The sequence below is a fragment of the Apostichopus japonicus genome, chromosome 20 (assembly GCF_037975245.1).
Source record: "Apostichopus japonicus isolate 1M-3 chromosome 20, ASM3797524v1, whole genome shotgun sequence".
Taxonomy (NCBI): Eukaryota; Metazoa; Echinodermata; class Holothuroidea; order Aspidochirotida; family Stichopodidae; genus Apostichopus; species Apostichopus japonicus.
Genome location: NC_092580.1, coordinates 870697 through 887829, shown reverse-complemented (window position 1 = coordinate 887829; position 17133 = coordinate 870697). Strand labels below are relative to the sequence as shown.

Below are 17133 nucleotides of genomic sequence, written 5' to 3'. Positions count from 1 at the left end.
AAGCAAACGACCCATTACCACTATGAATTCCACGCATGTATATTACCCCATGTTCGCATACAATCCTATGCAAACAATCCGGCCTATTCACAAACACTTTTTTATCTTCCAATCACTGAACAGTTACACAAGGAAGATACCTGGTCACATTTTCTATTTTCATACTATCACAACTTTCTTAAGCTTACTCTACAAGAATATGCAGTCAGAGCCTACAGAACAACAGTCTCCTCCCTTGAAAATAGTATGTTAGTTTCCTTAACCGTGTTATTTTTCACCCTTAACTTTACCTTTCTCCCTTTAAATCTTTTCTTACAGTTATTCCACTTACAACATCTATTCTTTCCACATAGCCTAGCCAATATGCCTCCCATGAAAAACCTTAGTTAACTCCCCTGAAAATGTTAATGTAAGTTGTTCAACTTTTAAGTGGGAGGAAAATAACGTTGTTAGGGGAGGGAACAGATGGCCCCAGGCTAGGCCTACCACCAAATGAAAATGGGAAACCTAGGCTAGCCTACCAAAGCGAAGGCTAGATAGAGATGAGGACTAACTAGCCTATCCTAGGCTTCTTATACAAGCAACAGTACTTTGTAAAATGAAATTCTCAAGCAATTAGGCCTAGCTCTGGTCTAATTGATGTTAGTGATGGTTCAAGTATGGAGAAAACTCTCCATGAAAGCTGATGTTACCTAGCGTAGGCAACTAAATTGATATACATGTATTAATTTGATCAACTAGCATAATTTTGACCTGAAGCTAGGCTTAACAGTATTGGTCCAACTCTTGGCATATCTTTATCAGATCATAGCCTTCTTTGATGCCTAAGGCATGATTTTATGGTCTGCAGAACTGTTTCACTGAAACTTTGATTATTATTAAACCGAATTCAAACTTTGCTAAGTCGACCTCTCATTGTTGAGTAATTGTCTTTGATTTGGTTTTCAATTTGAAAACATTGATTGAAAGCTGTGAGGAACACAACTCATGGTAAACACATATTAAGAGTATTGAGAGATAAGTACAATATATAGTATCTCTGTCCTTGTTGATATAGAATATTATTACACAGGTGCTAGAAGTCATGGAAGCACATGATGGTTTACCATGAATATACTAATATGTTGTTGGTACTTGTGTGTTGGCTGAAAAGCCAGTTTTCATCTTTGCTAAGTGTACTTGTTGTAGCTTAAGTGTCGGTCCTTATTTCACTTGTCAAGTTTCTCGTTTCAAGAATGATGTTTATTTCAGACATTTTTCAATTTTCCAGTTCCTCATGAATGTGCTTGCTAAGTTTGTTTAAACTAGTACATGCTCTCCAAATTGTTTGACTGATGAAATGTTCTCAAATTGTGTTGAATTCATTCCTTTCAATCAGCTTGACCATTATAGTGAACAATATACATCAAAGGAAGTTTTGGCATTTTACGAAGTACTCCATAGGTTTGATAGCAATGTCTAGTAAGGTTCATTAAAGAGTCATATTGCAAGTATTAAAAATAAACAGGCACTTAGTAACAAATAGAGGTACAGTTTATTCATGTTTGTAAACATTCATCAAAAAGGTATCTGCATATGCAAACAGAAAGATGATCTTATGTAAAACTACTTTAAAAAAAATACTTAAATTTATGTCACACCAAAGGTATATATATACTGTACATATTGCTTTGATATTTGTCTTTACAGCATTGCATTGGCCACACTGATTCACAAGGAGACTCCATGAACTGTGACTGTAACATCCTGCTGGAGGTCTGAGACATTGAAGATTCTGTAATGCTTCCGTTTGGGTATGCAGTTTACTATAGTAACACAGAAATATTTAAGCTCTGGTATTTGTTTCGTTTATTTCTGCCATTAAACCACAATCATATACATTTGTTTATATATTGTTATATCAATGAGGCAGCAGTCAGGGTTGTTTAGGTAGTCAGGGGGAGGGAAGGGAGGGAGTGTATAAAAATGAGTCTAGTTGCAATGTCTATCTGCTTTCCAATATATGAAATCTTCTTATCTTTTACAATACTGTCTCAGGTGAAAGAAGAAGATGAAGAAAATTGAAGGAAAATTGTGAGTCTTGGATGTCTGTAATGAAGCTGGATCAGGTTTAGAACAAGTGGTTGAAAGATCATAAACTCCACCAAATACGAGAAGATCCTTCAAGCCTGTCCTCTACAGAGAGATCTGGAAGTGTTATCTGGAGGTGATTTAATAGAAATTGGAGAAAAAGTAAGATTCAAGGAAAACATCAGTGTGAGCCAGTATCATGAACATCAGTCTTGTCCTCTCAACAGTTGATTGTTGTCAAGATAATTTCTAAATGTAAGAGACACGGTGCCTTAGCCTGTTGGAACCAGTCGGTATTTGGTGTGGTCTGTTTTTGTGCTAAATGTACGAGACACGGTGCCTTAGCCTATTGAAAATAGTCGGTAATTGGTGTGGTGTGTTTTTGTGCTAATTGAATGAGACACGGTGCCTTAGGCTGTTGGAATTATTTGGTGTGGTCAGTTTTTGTGCTAAAGGTACGAGACACGGTGCCTTAGCCTGTTGGAACCAGTTGGTATTTGGTGTGGTCAGTTTTTGTGCTAAAGGTACGAGACACGGTGCCTTAGCCTGTTGGAACCAGTGGGTATTTGGTGTGTTCTTGTTTTTGTGCTAAATGTATGAGACATGGTGCCTTAGCCTGTTGGAACCAGTTGGTATTTGATGTTGTTTTTTGTGTGCTAAACTACTATTCTTACAGAAAGGCTGAACAAGTTCCATGATATAGTTTGAACAGAGTGACACATTCCACTCATTCCAAGCAACCATGACAACATCAAAATGAACCTAATTGGTTTCTTAGTTTATTGGCATGAGATGTAGTCTGTTTTTGTGCTAAATTATTGAGACATGGTGCCTTAGTTTATTGGTATTAGTTTTTAATTAGAAATGTAGGAGACATTTTTGTGCTAAATGTATAAGACCTCAGCCTTAGCCTATTGGAACCAGTCAGTAATTGGTGTGGTGTGTTTGTATTAAATTGATAAGTTCTGCCTTAGTTTATTGATATGAGTTGCTAATTAGTGTGGTCTGTTTTGTGCTAAATTAATGAAACCTGTTGCCTTAGTTTGTTGGAATGAATTTGTAATAAGTATTTTTGTTGTCTAAAATTAATAAGACATTGTACCTAGTTTGATGGAACGAGTTGGTATTTAGTGAGGTCTTTTTTGAGAGTTGTTCAAACCAGTGTCCAATAACTTTGATCTGACCATAAAATTTCATTTCTTTCACAAATTGCCCCTCTAGAAGAGTATACATGTTTTGTCTCACGGCTGACAGTTTGGTTGTTAACAGGGTTTGACTTTTTTACTTTTGCTGTTACTTTGAAGAAAAATGACTAATTTGTTTTGTATTCCTCTCCTTTCATCAGAGATCTCTGGCCTATGTTGCTCAACAAGCTTGGATCCAAAATGATACCGTGAGAGGAAACGTTCTGTTTGGTAAAGATCTCAACTCCACCAAATACGAGAAGATCCTTCAAGCTTGTCCTCTACAGAGAGATCTGGAAGTGCTATCTGGAGGTGATTTAACAGAAATTGGAGAAAAATTAAGTTTCAAGGGAAACATCATTGTAAGCCAGTATCATGAACATCAGTCTTGTCCTCTCAACAGTTGCTTGTAAAGATCAGTGCTAAATGTTCGAGACATGGTGCCTTAGCCTGTTGGAACCAGTCGGTACTTTGGTGTGGTCTGTTTCGTGATAAATTAAAGAGACATTGTGCCTTAGTTTGGTGGAATGAGTAGCTAATTAGTGTGGTCTATTTGTGCTAAATTGAAGAGGAGTACTGTGATAATTTGTTGGTAGTTAGTGTGGTGTGTTTGTATTAAATTTATAAGTTTTGCCTTAGTTTATTGATATGATTTGCTAACTAGTGTGGTCTGTTTTGTGCTAAATTAATGAGACCCGGTGCCTTAGTTTGTTGGAATCATTTTGTAATTAGTAATTTGGTTGTCTTAAATTGATGATTGTTGCCTTAGATTGTTGGAAAGAGTTGCCAATTAGTGTGGTCTGGGTTGTGGTAAATTAAAAAGACAGTTGATTGTTGTCAAGATCAGAAAACTCAAAGATGACTCAAGAAAACTCATTTGAAGGAAAAACACAAGCTAAGCTGGAAAGCTGCAATATACAGTCAAGGTTAGTCATAAGAAAGAAAGGTTCATAAAAATACATATTTAATTATGTTTCCACCAGTAAAGTTTCAATCACAGTCTAAACTTTGTTGGAATTAGTTGCTAATTAGTTTTTTATGTTTTGTGCTAAATGTACGAGACTTACTTTGAAGAAAACTGGCTATTTCTTGTGCATTCCTCTCCTTTCCTTAGGGTTCTGTGGACTATATTGATCAACAGTCAGCTTTTTGACATAGCGCCACCCCATCATCCTTCACTCTATGACTTACCCGCCATTTACAAAACGTACGCCTCCTTGGATACCAACACAACGCCGCAGAGTACACTTTCGATTCATAGTGTGTCTCTTCAAAAGGAGTTCCTATTCTTTCCGTCCGCCGTCTTAGGCTGGAGACTAATTCTTTCTAGTAAGTAAAGTTTATGATCAATTTCATTGTATAAAAGCCATTTAAAACCCGTAGGGAGGGGCTGTTTTGCCAATATGACAACCCCTTACCCACCTATAACCGCCCCCTTAGTCGAAAACCTAAACCTCTCTGATTTTGACATAGACATTAATGACTGGATCCCTGTACAAAAATAGCAGAAAAAGACAACGTCCAATATACGTTGAAATAAACCCATCTCCAAACTCCAAACCAACCACCAAAAAGTCCGCTCAAACAATCATTGTATCAGGAATCTTACCAGAACTATCAAAAAACCCAATAAACACTTGCTGAACTAATCAATGAAGAAAAACCAAATGCCATGATCTCAAATATAAACCGTCTTCGTAGTAACGACATCCTAATCACCCCCATGACCCTAAAACTGCAAATATCCTCCTGAAACCATGGAATCAAAAGACTTAACTAGGCAACCCCAAACCAAGAATCCCAAAAAAAGTATGACAAAGAAACTTCTCCGTAGTAGCCTGTGGCATAAACCCTGAAATTCAAATCAAAGATATTGAACAAGAACTCAAAGACCAAGAATACACCCCAGTACAAGCTAAAAGACTCATTAGTCATGCCACAATCAATACAGCTTGGAAAGTAAAAATGACGTTTGAAGAACAAGAGCCTCAACAATCCCTAATCAAACAAGGTTTCTACTTAGGATACTCTAAACACAAAACAGAAGAATACCACGAACCCCCCCAAATCACTCAATGTTTCAAATGTCAACTCTTTGGACACACCCCCCATACTTGCAAAAATCAAACCAGATGTCTCAGATGTGGCAAAAACCACAGAGTTAAAGACTGTCCCAAACCAAAAGAAAACCCAAAATGTGCCAATTGCTCAGGGACTCATGTCGCCCTTTACAAAGGATGCACAAAATTTAAAGAAGCTAATACTGAAGCTAATAACAAACAACAAGAACAAAGAACCTACGCGAATGTAACCAATTTTACCCCTAAAATTGAAATAACGAATAAAATCGTCACTGAAAAAAAACTTAATATCGCAACCTTTGTAATTGAATTAGTACAATACACCTTCCAAACAGCCAACATTAATATTAAATCTGACGACCTTGCCAGTTACGCCACCGTGTTAGCACTAAAACACCTAAACTTAAATATCCCAGAAACTAATTATGGAACGTCTCCACCATCCTTCAATATTTAGCCATCCTCAATCACCTACATGACAAGCACACTCCCTCCTTCGGTCAAGTTCCTCCACCTAAATATCAACAGTATCCTTCCAAAATTAAGCCTCCTACTTAGTATATTCGCCAACCACTCCCCGGATATCATTTCTTTAAACTAAACTAAATACAAATTCCCACCTTAGCATCCCTGGTTACCAAACTTTCAGACACGATATCTCTCGATATATGGTTTGAGTACTTATTGCTGAAAAAAACAACCTCAAAGCCACCCTCCTCCCAAACAAACCCAAACAATTGAAATTGTACTCGAAAGAGACAATAAACCTCTCCACATTATTAGCTATTATAGTCCCCAAATGAGCCCATATCCACAATCAAAAACAGTTCTAATAAAAATACAATACTACTAGGAGATTTAAATGCCCACCACATCATTTTTGGTAGCACCAAAATATCTGAAAAAGGCATATCCCTCTTAGAAATATGTGATAAACACAACTTAACAATAATTAACCAAAATACCAAAACTAGGATAAACCCAATAAACAATAATACTGAACTACTTGACTACGCCATAACCTCAAACCACCTTGCAACTAAAACTCATTCGATTCAAATCCTAGAAGATGACCTAATCAGTGACCATTTTCCACTCCTTTTTGAGCTAGACATAAACCTCAGTCGCATCCAAAATAACGAATTAACGTATAATTACAATAAAGCAGACTGGACATCATTTAAAAAGGGATCATAACAAACAACACTATTGCCAATTACCACAACAACAAGCTAAATTACATCGGCATATATTGTGACAGCATTGCCCAACATATCTTTAATACCTTCAAAAAACACTGCCCCTTAAAAACAAAACAGAAATCCAAAACTAAATAGGAATATTCTTACACTAAATAAATCAGACGTCGACTACATAGAACCTATATGATCTCCCCAGATCCAACTCTAAAAACCTAAATTAACCAACTTGAAAAACAAATAAATAGACAAATATCGGCGGTCGACCAAAACCGAGTCCAAAACAAATGCGATTCAATCATTAATGACAAAAACCCAAAACACTTTTGGAAAAATTAAAGAAATATCGAAAACCCATTACAACCCAAACACAGGTAATACAGACGAATGCCTTAGAGATAAAGTAGGTAACCTCATCACAAAAACTTAAGACCAAATAAAGCTTAGTGAATCATACTTGAAAACTATATTCAATATCTTAGATGGCCCTCCATACGATAACAGATTCCAACACAAAATAAACCGTACAATTATCTGTAATGCAACCAGCTTTATCCCCAACTTCTAAGGATGTCTCAACAAAAACATCCCTCTACTCAAAGAAATAGATATAAATGATTGGTATAGTGCCACTGAATATGCAAAAATGCCTCCTCCCCTGGTCTTGATAACATAAATGACCTAATGCTAAAAGATTCCCCTCCGTGGGCCTCCGATATTCATTAACTCTCATATTTTCCCATTATTTAACAAACTCCTTAGACTGGGTCATTTCCCAACCCTGTGGACATCCGCCAAAATGATTTTAATACCGAAACTAAGTAAAGACACACCAAAATTCAAAACTATCAACCAATTAGTCTCCTACCAGCCTTAGGTAAGATTTTCGAAAGAATTATAGATAACCGCACCAGAAACCACCTTGAGCAAATTAATCACTTTGCCCGTATCAATCAGGCTAATTCCGGGCACACAAATCTACAATAAACCAAACTTTCCACCTTTCCAAAGAAATTCGCATCGGCTTCATAAAAAAACATGATACCACTGCCCTCTTCCTTGATGCCAAAAAGGAGTTCGACAAAACTTGGCACAACGGCATAAGAATTTAACTACTTAACTTTAATCTCCCCTCCAATTACACCAGACTTCTTTCCTCTTTCCTTAGTGAGCGCAATGCCAAAATATGCTACAAAAACCAACAATCAAAACCTTTTCCACTTGGTGCAGGGACTCCACAGGGCGCTGTTTTCAGCCCCCTCCCCTGCACCCTATATGTTAATGATTTGAACATCCCCCCTCTATCTAAATGCAGCTATAGTCAGTACACTGACGACATAGCCATTTGGAGCACCAGTAAAAATATCTATATGACGGAACTAAATATTAAAAGAGCAATTACACATCTCGAAAAGTGGTGCTCGATGTGGAGAACAAAAATATATCCCTCAATATCTAACCTAGCCAATTTCTCCATAATAAACTCAAAATACCATAACCATATTGCCAAAATGAATCTTTTCAACACCTCAATCACTGCTACTCCTAATGCAACCTTCCTTGGTACCACTTTCGATAGCAAATTATTGTTTAATCTACTTTGTAACAGAACTGCAGGACGCTGCTGGTTCCAACTTAAATCCATTCAAATCCTCTCACACAAATATAACTTCCCTCCGAAAACCATTATCCAAATCTATAAATCCAAAGTAAACATGATTCTCAGTTACGGGAGCATCTCCCTGCTTACCATCTCTAATCCCAATAAACAAATTTTAAACAGAATCCACACCACAGCTTATCGACTCGCACTCAAAATCCCTACCTATATTGCTACTTTGTACGTTCTCCGTGCAGGAAACACAAAATCTACTTTCACCCGACTTGAAGAATTCAACACCAAGTTATACAAAAACAACCTCGAGAACGACCCTTTGATTGAAGACCTCCTCCTGAAATACAAAGTCGCAACAACTCACTACCCCAAAACCAAACCCTTTCTGTATTCACAATTGTTACTACTTAAAGTCTCATTCCATTAAAAAAATCCTTTCCTAAATGGTTCTAGGCCCAAGTATACTTATATATACAGATTATATTGTTACCAAACAATAGAAACCACAACCACTCCCTACCCAAACAATAGAAACCACTCCGTCTCCACAATTCTCAGTACTTAAAAAATTCCTCTCCTTTAGAAATCCCTCCCTAAGTGACTCTTTGACTCTGACCTCGGGTATGATTATGGCTATCCTGTCCAATATAAATATATAAGACTTCATTTACCAGCAATTCCCTGACTGAACATAGACAACCTTTCCAAGAAAAAAAAAAAAAATGTCTATTCTATAAAAACAAACTTATTATCCCCCATAGGACCTCTCGCCAGGTCGACCAGGGGTTAAACTCCTTTTGATTTGATATCAACAACAACAAAGACAAAACTTTTACTCAAATTAAAAAAAAAAGGTAACTAATTTCATTTATTTCATTTCATTTATTGATTTTTGTTCTATTTTAACATCAGTATGACATAAGTATGACATATGACATAGAAGGAGATAAGAAACAAAACTTGTGAAAGGAAGTGTATTAAAAAACCCTATAGGGCTTGTCGGGTAGTGACACTCCCTAAAAACTCCCTAAACTCTAAACTCCCTAAAGACATCATGATTAGATTTTGGTTTCATTTAATCAATAGGTAGAGGAATTGGACACTCTTGCGCAAGATATCAACGACTTGAAGTACTCTGCTCAGGCGGCCTCCATTCTAGGTATGTACTTAATAATAATATAATAATAATAATAATCAATGTACTGTGTTTGGAAAGAAACTTTTTGCTGCTTTGGATGAAGATTAAGGATTCTTGTTTTTCAAAAGGCAAAATGCAAGATGGACTATATATGAAAGGATGAATACCAAAACTTTAAGAAAAGAAATTGGGTGGGGGGGAGGGGGAATCAGGCAGAGACCATCATGTTACTACCCTGTTAATTTTGTGTAGGACGCTGGTTAATTTAAAAGGAAGAAATCCTTTAGTACCCTTGAGTTTCTGAAAGGTTTCTTCTTTGGGATAACAGTGGAGAGACATATCGATGTTCTCTTTTGGGTCTGATCGTCAGGAAAATGCAGATTAAACTGCCGTGTCCATTTGGAACCTTGGAATTGAACCCTGCTACTGGAACAAATGTATTCCATCAGAGCATAGACAATGATTCAGAGAAATATGGCCTTTATATTAATAATCTGTTGTTTTCTTTCCCCAATTTTTCTCTTTGGTTAAACAATGAGTGAAAAGATTCATTCGGTTGGAAGCAGCACCGCCCCTTTTCACACCTTTTTTTTTGGGGGGGGGGGGGAAGAGACCTATTAGCCCTTAGGGTCTGAAAATATTACAATAGGATTATTGTGGTGGACAGGACAGACAACAGTTATTTTTGCTTGTAGCTGAATGTATGATGTTCAGGGATCACAAGGAAGTATCAAAAGCCTGATCAAAACTGCCGTCTTTTGTACTATCGAAATTTGTCAGAATAAAGAAATTGAAAGCCAAAATATAAAGAGTTTATCTGGCCTTGTAGACTGCGATTGAACCAGTCTCTGTCATCTACAAATAATAGAAAGTGGGTATCCATTTCTGTTTGTGATAGCAATAACAAAAAATGACTGCAAATTAACAAGTTTTTGTAAACTTTCTCTATTCAGGGATTTGAATCCCAAATTCCACTCGAATATACCCCCCCCCCTACTTATGAACTGTCACGTAGCTCAAGGTGACAAACTTACTACAAAGATGAGAATAGGCCTTAGGTGGTTCTTAATTCAATGACATTTCTCACAGTTAATTGAATTGACTTCCCCCACCCTCCAGATTATCCTCACCCATAGAAAATACCCTCCACCCAAGAATACAGAAAAAAAAAACCATGGCTTACCAAGAACCTCTCTGCGTTCATTTTTCAGATTCCAATGAACCTTTCATCAGCAAAGGAATGGCGCAACTCGGTCTGAAGGACAATCGACCGCTGGCGGAATGGCTTGACCGGTACAACGCCAACCAGCCGGACCTGGCCGCCAAGCCCAACTTCACCACATTTCCACTGGACTTTAAGCCGTCACCGTGCAAACCGCTCTTCTTTGACATAGCTCTGAACCATATAGAGTTACCCTCCTTGGATGAGAAACTGGAACAGAATAAATCGTCCCCGCAGGGGGGTCTGGGTGGGTTCCTGCGTGGATGGTGGAGCGGGGGTGAAAAGTAACTCTCGATTTGCCACGATGTCGGAAAAAGGATTTCGGAAAAAGGTCTTTTGTATACATAAGCCGGTAGTATTTGGGAGGGCTCTCACTCTTCTCCTGCATGTGCTATAATCATCTTTTATTTAAGTTTTATTTGATTTTATTTGTTTTTTAGTATAGAAAACTACACCTTGTTGCAATGCAAACACCTCTGTGTTTGCATTGCAACAAAGGAAGGCCAAAAAGAATAACACTCACTTTTTTAACCTGGCTTGGCAAACAAAATTTGAAGAATATTCAAAATGGGATTTGGAATTTTATATATTTTGGATTTGGTGTTTGTGTGTTTATCTTGTTTATCTTGTTTAGAGAAAAAGAAGAAAAAAACAGCATCTTTATTTGATGGGGCTTTAAAGTTTTAAAAATGGGTTTCGGTTGTTGATTTCTTGGTCTACAAACATTGTGGTGCTTGACTGACTGACACTTTATGGGGGCATGATAAGGTGACTGAATTTAATATTGGCAGGAGTTATGGATGGTAGTTGGAAGGACCAGGGGTGGGGTGGGGGGTGGTGAGGCGAAGGATAGAGAAGGAGAAATGAAAGTGAAGAGGGAGAATCTTTGAATTGAATTTTCAGTTTGCAGTAGCACAGGTTTGCTGCATGATAAGGCTATATTTAAAGAAACTTTCAATAATGCACTCTTCGTGTATATAATTTGGGGTGTGGTAGTCGGAGCGGGGGGGGGGGGTGATTGAGACAGCAATGAAAGGGAGCAACCTTTCCACATATATGTTGTTTGTGCTATGGTAGTAACGTTTCCTTTTTCAAACTGGAGGGCAAAAAATGTAAAAATTGAGTTATCTAAATTAATTCAAAATCAGGTTTAGTTAATAAATGAAAGTTAAAGACAATTTTATTGATGGTAGCAGGGGCGCCATGGTATTGTAAACTGAATCAGCAATCAGCCATGGAAGGCCAACTCCTTTTTGTTGGGAACTTGTCGTCAAGCAAACCTATGGATTCAAGCCCTATCTGGCTAAAGTAAGATTGGGTTATTATTTTTATCTAGGAGAAATCAATTCTTTTTCCCCTCATGGTGAAATGGTCTTCCAAATGTTTAAAAAAAAATGTCCAAAAAGAATGTACTGGTGTGAATTGGATAGCCACCTGGTGTGAAGTAAAAAGGCCATAGGCTTATCCCATATGTACATGTGACTGCTTAGTATCATTAAATAACTGCCCTCCAGGCTGATATTAGAAATAATAGAAACATTATAGAAACTGTCTGTTGTCACCCAACCATCTCAATAGTAGATGCAGGTATCACTAAGAATGTTTATGAAATATGTATTGCATGTTTTGATTAGTATTTGCATAATAATTTGATGAGGGATAACCTGTTTCTGAACAGGTAGTTGAAGGGTATTAACTGTGGTGGGAGGGATGAAGGTATATCCTGTCCATGAACTGATTTGTCATTAAAAAAAAGAAGTTATTTCAAAGTATCATTCTTTTTTTTCCTTTTTTTCTTCCTTTTACATGAGTATTGTAAAAGGAAAAGCAAAGATTGAGTTTGAGCCAGGGACCTTGAGATGCAAAAGCAAAAGTCTTTACCACTAGACCATTAGGTGGGCCTCTGGTTTCTATAGCTTTACAAATATTTAAAGATCCTGCTGTTTGGACTTAGTCTTTTTTTGTAAAAACATTTTCTCCACTACTCCCTCACCCCCGATTAGCTAGTCAGGGGGAGGGGTGGCGGCGAACTCACCTTGTCCGCGTTGAACCTTGTCAGGGGGAGGGGTGGCGGCGAACTCACCTTGTCCGCGTTGAACCTTGTCAGGGGGAGGGGTGGCGGCGAACTCCACTTGTCCGCGCCTTTACCTTGTCAGGGGAGGGGGCGGCGACCTCACCTTGTCCGCACCCTCACCCCCTCTCATCCTGCCCCCTCTTACCTGTCACCCTTGGTACTCACCTCGTCCACCTGCCAGGAGGAGGGGGACCGCCCGCCTTCGGGATTCACCTTATCCACTTGTCAGAACTCCTTTTGCGAATACTCACCTGGGGCTTGAACCGATGCAATCCAAACCAATCGCTTACTGAACGATGGAATAACCAATTACACCATTTCGGTTCCCTCTGGAAAAACTTCATTTCTTATATTTATACTTCCACTCCCTCCAAAGAACAGAAAAGTAAAAGGCTCTGTCTAGACATTAACCGCAGACATGATGCTCTGTCTGGGAATCGAACCGGAGACATGGAGTTTGTCTGTGTCTCTCCAGTCCAGAGCACTACCAACTGCGCCACTAGAACTGTTGAGAATTAATGCTCGTTTCTAATATTTAAACTACAAAGTCCAGAATGGAAGAAGGAAAAGAAAAGAAAATCAAAATGCTCTGTCTGGGAATCGAACCTGAGACACGGAGTTTGTCAGTCCAGAGCACTACCAACTGCGCCACTAGAACTGTTGAGAATTAATGCTCGTTTCTAATATTTAAACTTCTAAGTCCAGAATGGAAGAAGGAAAAGAAAAGAAAATCAAAATGCTCTGTCTGGGAATCGAACCTGAGACATGGAGTTTGTCAGTCCAGAGCACTACCAACTGCGCCACTAGAACTGTTGAGAATTAATGCTCGTTTCTAATATTTAAACTTCTAAGTCCAGAATGGAAGAAGGAAAAGAGAAAAAATCAAAATGCTCTGTCTGGGAATCGAACCTGAGACACGGAGTTTGTGAGTCCAGAGCACTACCAACTGCGCCACTAGAACTGTTGAGAATTAATGCTCGTTTCTAATATTTAAACTTCAAAGTCCAGAATGGAAGAAGGAAAAGAGAAAAAATCAAAATGCTCTGTCTGGGAATCGAACCTGAGACACGGAGTTTGTGAGTCCAGAGCACTACCAACTGCGCCACTAGAACTGTTGAGAATTAATGCTCGTTTCTAATATTTAAACTTCAAAGTCCAGAATGGAAAAAGGAAAAGAGAAAAAAAAATCAAAATGCTCTGTCTGGGAATCGAACCTGAGACACGGAGTTTGTCAGTCCAGAGCACTACCAACTGCGCCACTAGAACTGTTGAGAATTAATGCTCGTTTCTAATATTTAAACTTCAAAGTCCAGATTTATGACTTATGAAAAAAATAGAAATCATAAACAAAAAGCCTTTTCCGGTCACTCGGTCAGATAATTACACGAAATAAGTGTATAACAAAGACAAGGGTGTCTTCTACTCCACGTCTAATTTTAATTTCGATGGGTGCTTCAGAGAGGACAAGAGAGGGGCCTTAAAAGAGGGGGTTTTCCAAATTGTGCACTTATAAAGAACACGTATTTCTATCGGGTCCTTTGAGACCACGTATCTCCCGAACGGAAGCAGATATGGACCTGGGAGTTGCAGATTTGGGCTCCTGAGCATCGGTTACCCCCTGTCACGTCATATGGGCGAAATCGATTTGGGGTCAATTTTTGGCAATTTTTATTTGCGACAAAAATAGGTTTTTTGTCTGAAAAGTTTAAAAAGTACTTCTTTTTGATACCCAATTCCAAAATAAACTTCAGATTCGTAATCAGCGTGTCGCGAACTACCAGAAAAGATACACATTTATCGAATTTGCGACAACAAGTTTTTGCACCTCAAACTTGAAAAAGTAAGACCGAAAAACTTTTACGACGAACAAAGGATTAAAATCTTTTGTTGCCCCTAAAAGTTTTTCCGTTTTCTATTGTTCCTCTGAAAAGTTGCAAACTGAGCGAAATAAAAGGGCGCTCGACGCATCTTGCCAGTGATACGTGATTTCAAAGCAGTCAAATCAAACCTTTGTTTGTCATCTTGAGTTTTATCTTGACATTTATGAATAAATGGGTCAAATTTTGGCATAAATTTTGGAAAAAACTGCTTACGGTTTTTAAAGGTGAAAAAACTTTTTGTCGCAAAGGTAGTTCGCGACACGCTGATTACGAATCTGAAGTTTATTTTGGAATTGGGTGCTGTGTGGGGGCGTGCAGGGGAAAAAAATGATTTGTGATTTATGAAAAAAATAGAAATCATATAAACAAAAAGCCTTTCCCGGTCAGATAATTACACGAAATTAGTGTATAACAAAGACAAGGGTGTCTTCTATTCCACGTCTAATTTTAATGTCGATGGGTGTTTCAGAGAGGACAAAAGAGGGGGCTGAAAAGAGGGGTTTTTCAAAATTGTGCACTTATAAAGAACACGTATTTCTATCGGGTCATTTGCAGTGGCGGAGCTAAGGGTATTGGTCGAGGGGGGCGAGAATGGTCTGTAGGGGCGCTTTCGAAACTATCTAAGCGGAGCGCCACCACAGGTTTGGCGCGGAGCGTACCGAAAATTTTGAATAAAGATGCTCCTTAGATCAGCGGAAATGACACTTTCCGGGCCTTGCTAATTTGCAGATAAAGGATAAATGTCAATAGGTAGATGAGAGCGCAATAAAAACGTCAATAATAGCATATAAAGTGGTAAAAAGCTAAAAAAGGGCGCCAGCAGTCCATTCGAGTCCGTCAGGGGGGGGGTATCCGCCCCCTGACTGTATGGACGCTGCGCCACTGCCAGATAGACCACCCCCTCCCCCCTATGGTACGCCATTTGACGAAAGAATAACACACCCTCAATGCAACCTATACCTAATGGACACTTTCGTGGTATGATTATAGTCCCCCAAATGAGCCCATATCCAGCATAGCATATATATGTTCTAATAAAAATACAAAACTCCTAGTAATTGCCCACATTATTTTTTCTGAAAAAGGCAAATCTCTTAGAAATATGTGATAAATACAACTTAACGATAATTAGCCAAAGTACCAATCCTAGGATAAACCCAATAAACAATATTACAGAACTACTTGACTACCCATGTAACCTCAAATCACCTCGCAACTTAAACACATTCGATACAAATCCTAGAAGATGACTAAATCAGTGACAATTTTTCCACTCGTTTTTGAGCTAGACATAAACCTCAACCGCATACCAAATAACGAAGTGACGTATAATTACAATAAAACAGACTCCCAAAATACAACAACCAAAACAACGAGCTAAATTCAGTGGCGGCGGAACCGGGGGGGGGGGGTAAGCGCAACACAACTACGTCTTAGGCCAATGATTTGCCTCATTTCAGCCAGTTCTCCAACATCCCCTGAAAGATATATCCTTCCAATGGTAGCACATTTCCCATGGATATATCCTTCAGGGACATGGGGGGGGGGGGGGTAGGTGCGGAGCATTGCAGCCAGAGCATTCAAACGATATGATAATTGATTGTCTCTATCATGCCTCATCGAATATTAGTGTTTTAAATAAGAGTGTAATAAGCTAAACGCTATACACTCATCAAAATTTGCGTTGACACTACGAGTACACGCAAGGCGTGGAACATGGTTCTATGTGCGCAATTAATTATTAAACGAACAAAAACACAATATTAGCATTTCACCTGTACTGTATAGGCCCAGCATTCGTGACTGTGCTTGGTTCATAGAAATTTGTTGGCAACTGCACATGGTTTGGAATTACCCATTTGTTGACATTAAGAAATGCTTTCTGTTTTTTCTTAGGACATTTATTTAATTATTGCATTTAATTGCAAGTAGTAATTTACTACACTCAAAAACGTCTTTGCGAGTACACTACGAGTAATAGCTACTCTCTTAAAACACCCTCGAATATACAAATTACAATGCTTTTACAGATTTTTTGGTGCAATCTGAGAAATTGCAGGCTTGAGACCCATATCTTAGGGCTAGGTATTCGCAGCATAAAACACTCGGCAAGTGCCGTTTCCGGGCATCTGGGGGTTTGAAAACCCCAAAATTGTCTTGTACGCTCCGCATCAACCCATGGTGGCGCTCCGCTTAGATAATCTTAACACATTAGCACCCCAATAATTTTCCCGTTCCGCCGCGCCTGGCTAAATTACATCGACAATTACTGTGACAGCGTTGCCCATCAATCATATCTTCAATACTTTCAAAAGACACTGTCATTTAAAAACAAAACAGAAAACGAAAACTAAATAAGAAAATCCTTACACTTATGAAACTCAGACGTCGCCTACGTAGAACCTATATCATCTCCCGAGACCTAACTCTAAAAACCCAAATTAACCAACTTAAATAGCAATAAACAGACAAATATTGGCGGATGAACAAAACCGCGTCCCAAACAACTGCGATTTAATAATTAATGATAAAAACCCGAAACACTTTTGGAAAATTTAAAAAAATCATTAACCCCATTACAACCCCAAACACAGGTAAAACAGACCAAGGCCTTAGAGATAACGTAGGTAACCTCATCACAAAAACTCAAGACCAAATAAAGCTAATTGA

The 17133-nt window shown here is 38.4% G+C and overlaps 1 protein-coding gene across 1 annotated transcript in view; it reads left to right on the top strand.

Annotated features, from left to right (window-relative positions):
- LOC139961009 (gamma-adducin-like) overlaps positions 1–12281 on the top strand; it is a 42595-nt gene extending 30314 nt beyond the window's left edge. The window contains exons 14-19 of the mRNA XM_071959795.1: positions 1690–1793; positions 2038–2232; positions 3416–3616; positions 4369–4583; positions 9236–9308; positions 10499–12281. The gene's annotated coding sequence lies outside the window, so the exon portion shown is untranslated. The remainder of the gene's footprint in view (positions 1–1689; positions 1794–2037; positions 2233–3415; positions 3617–4368; positions 4584–9235; positions 9309–10498) is intronic.
- Positions 12282–17133: the final 4852 nt, after the last annotated feature.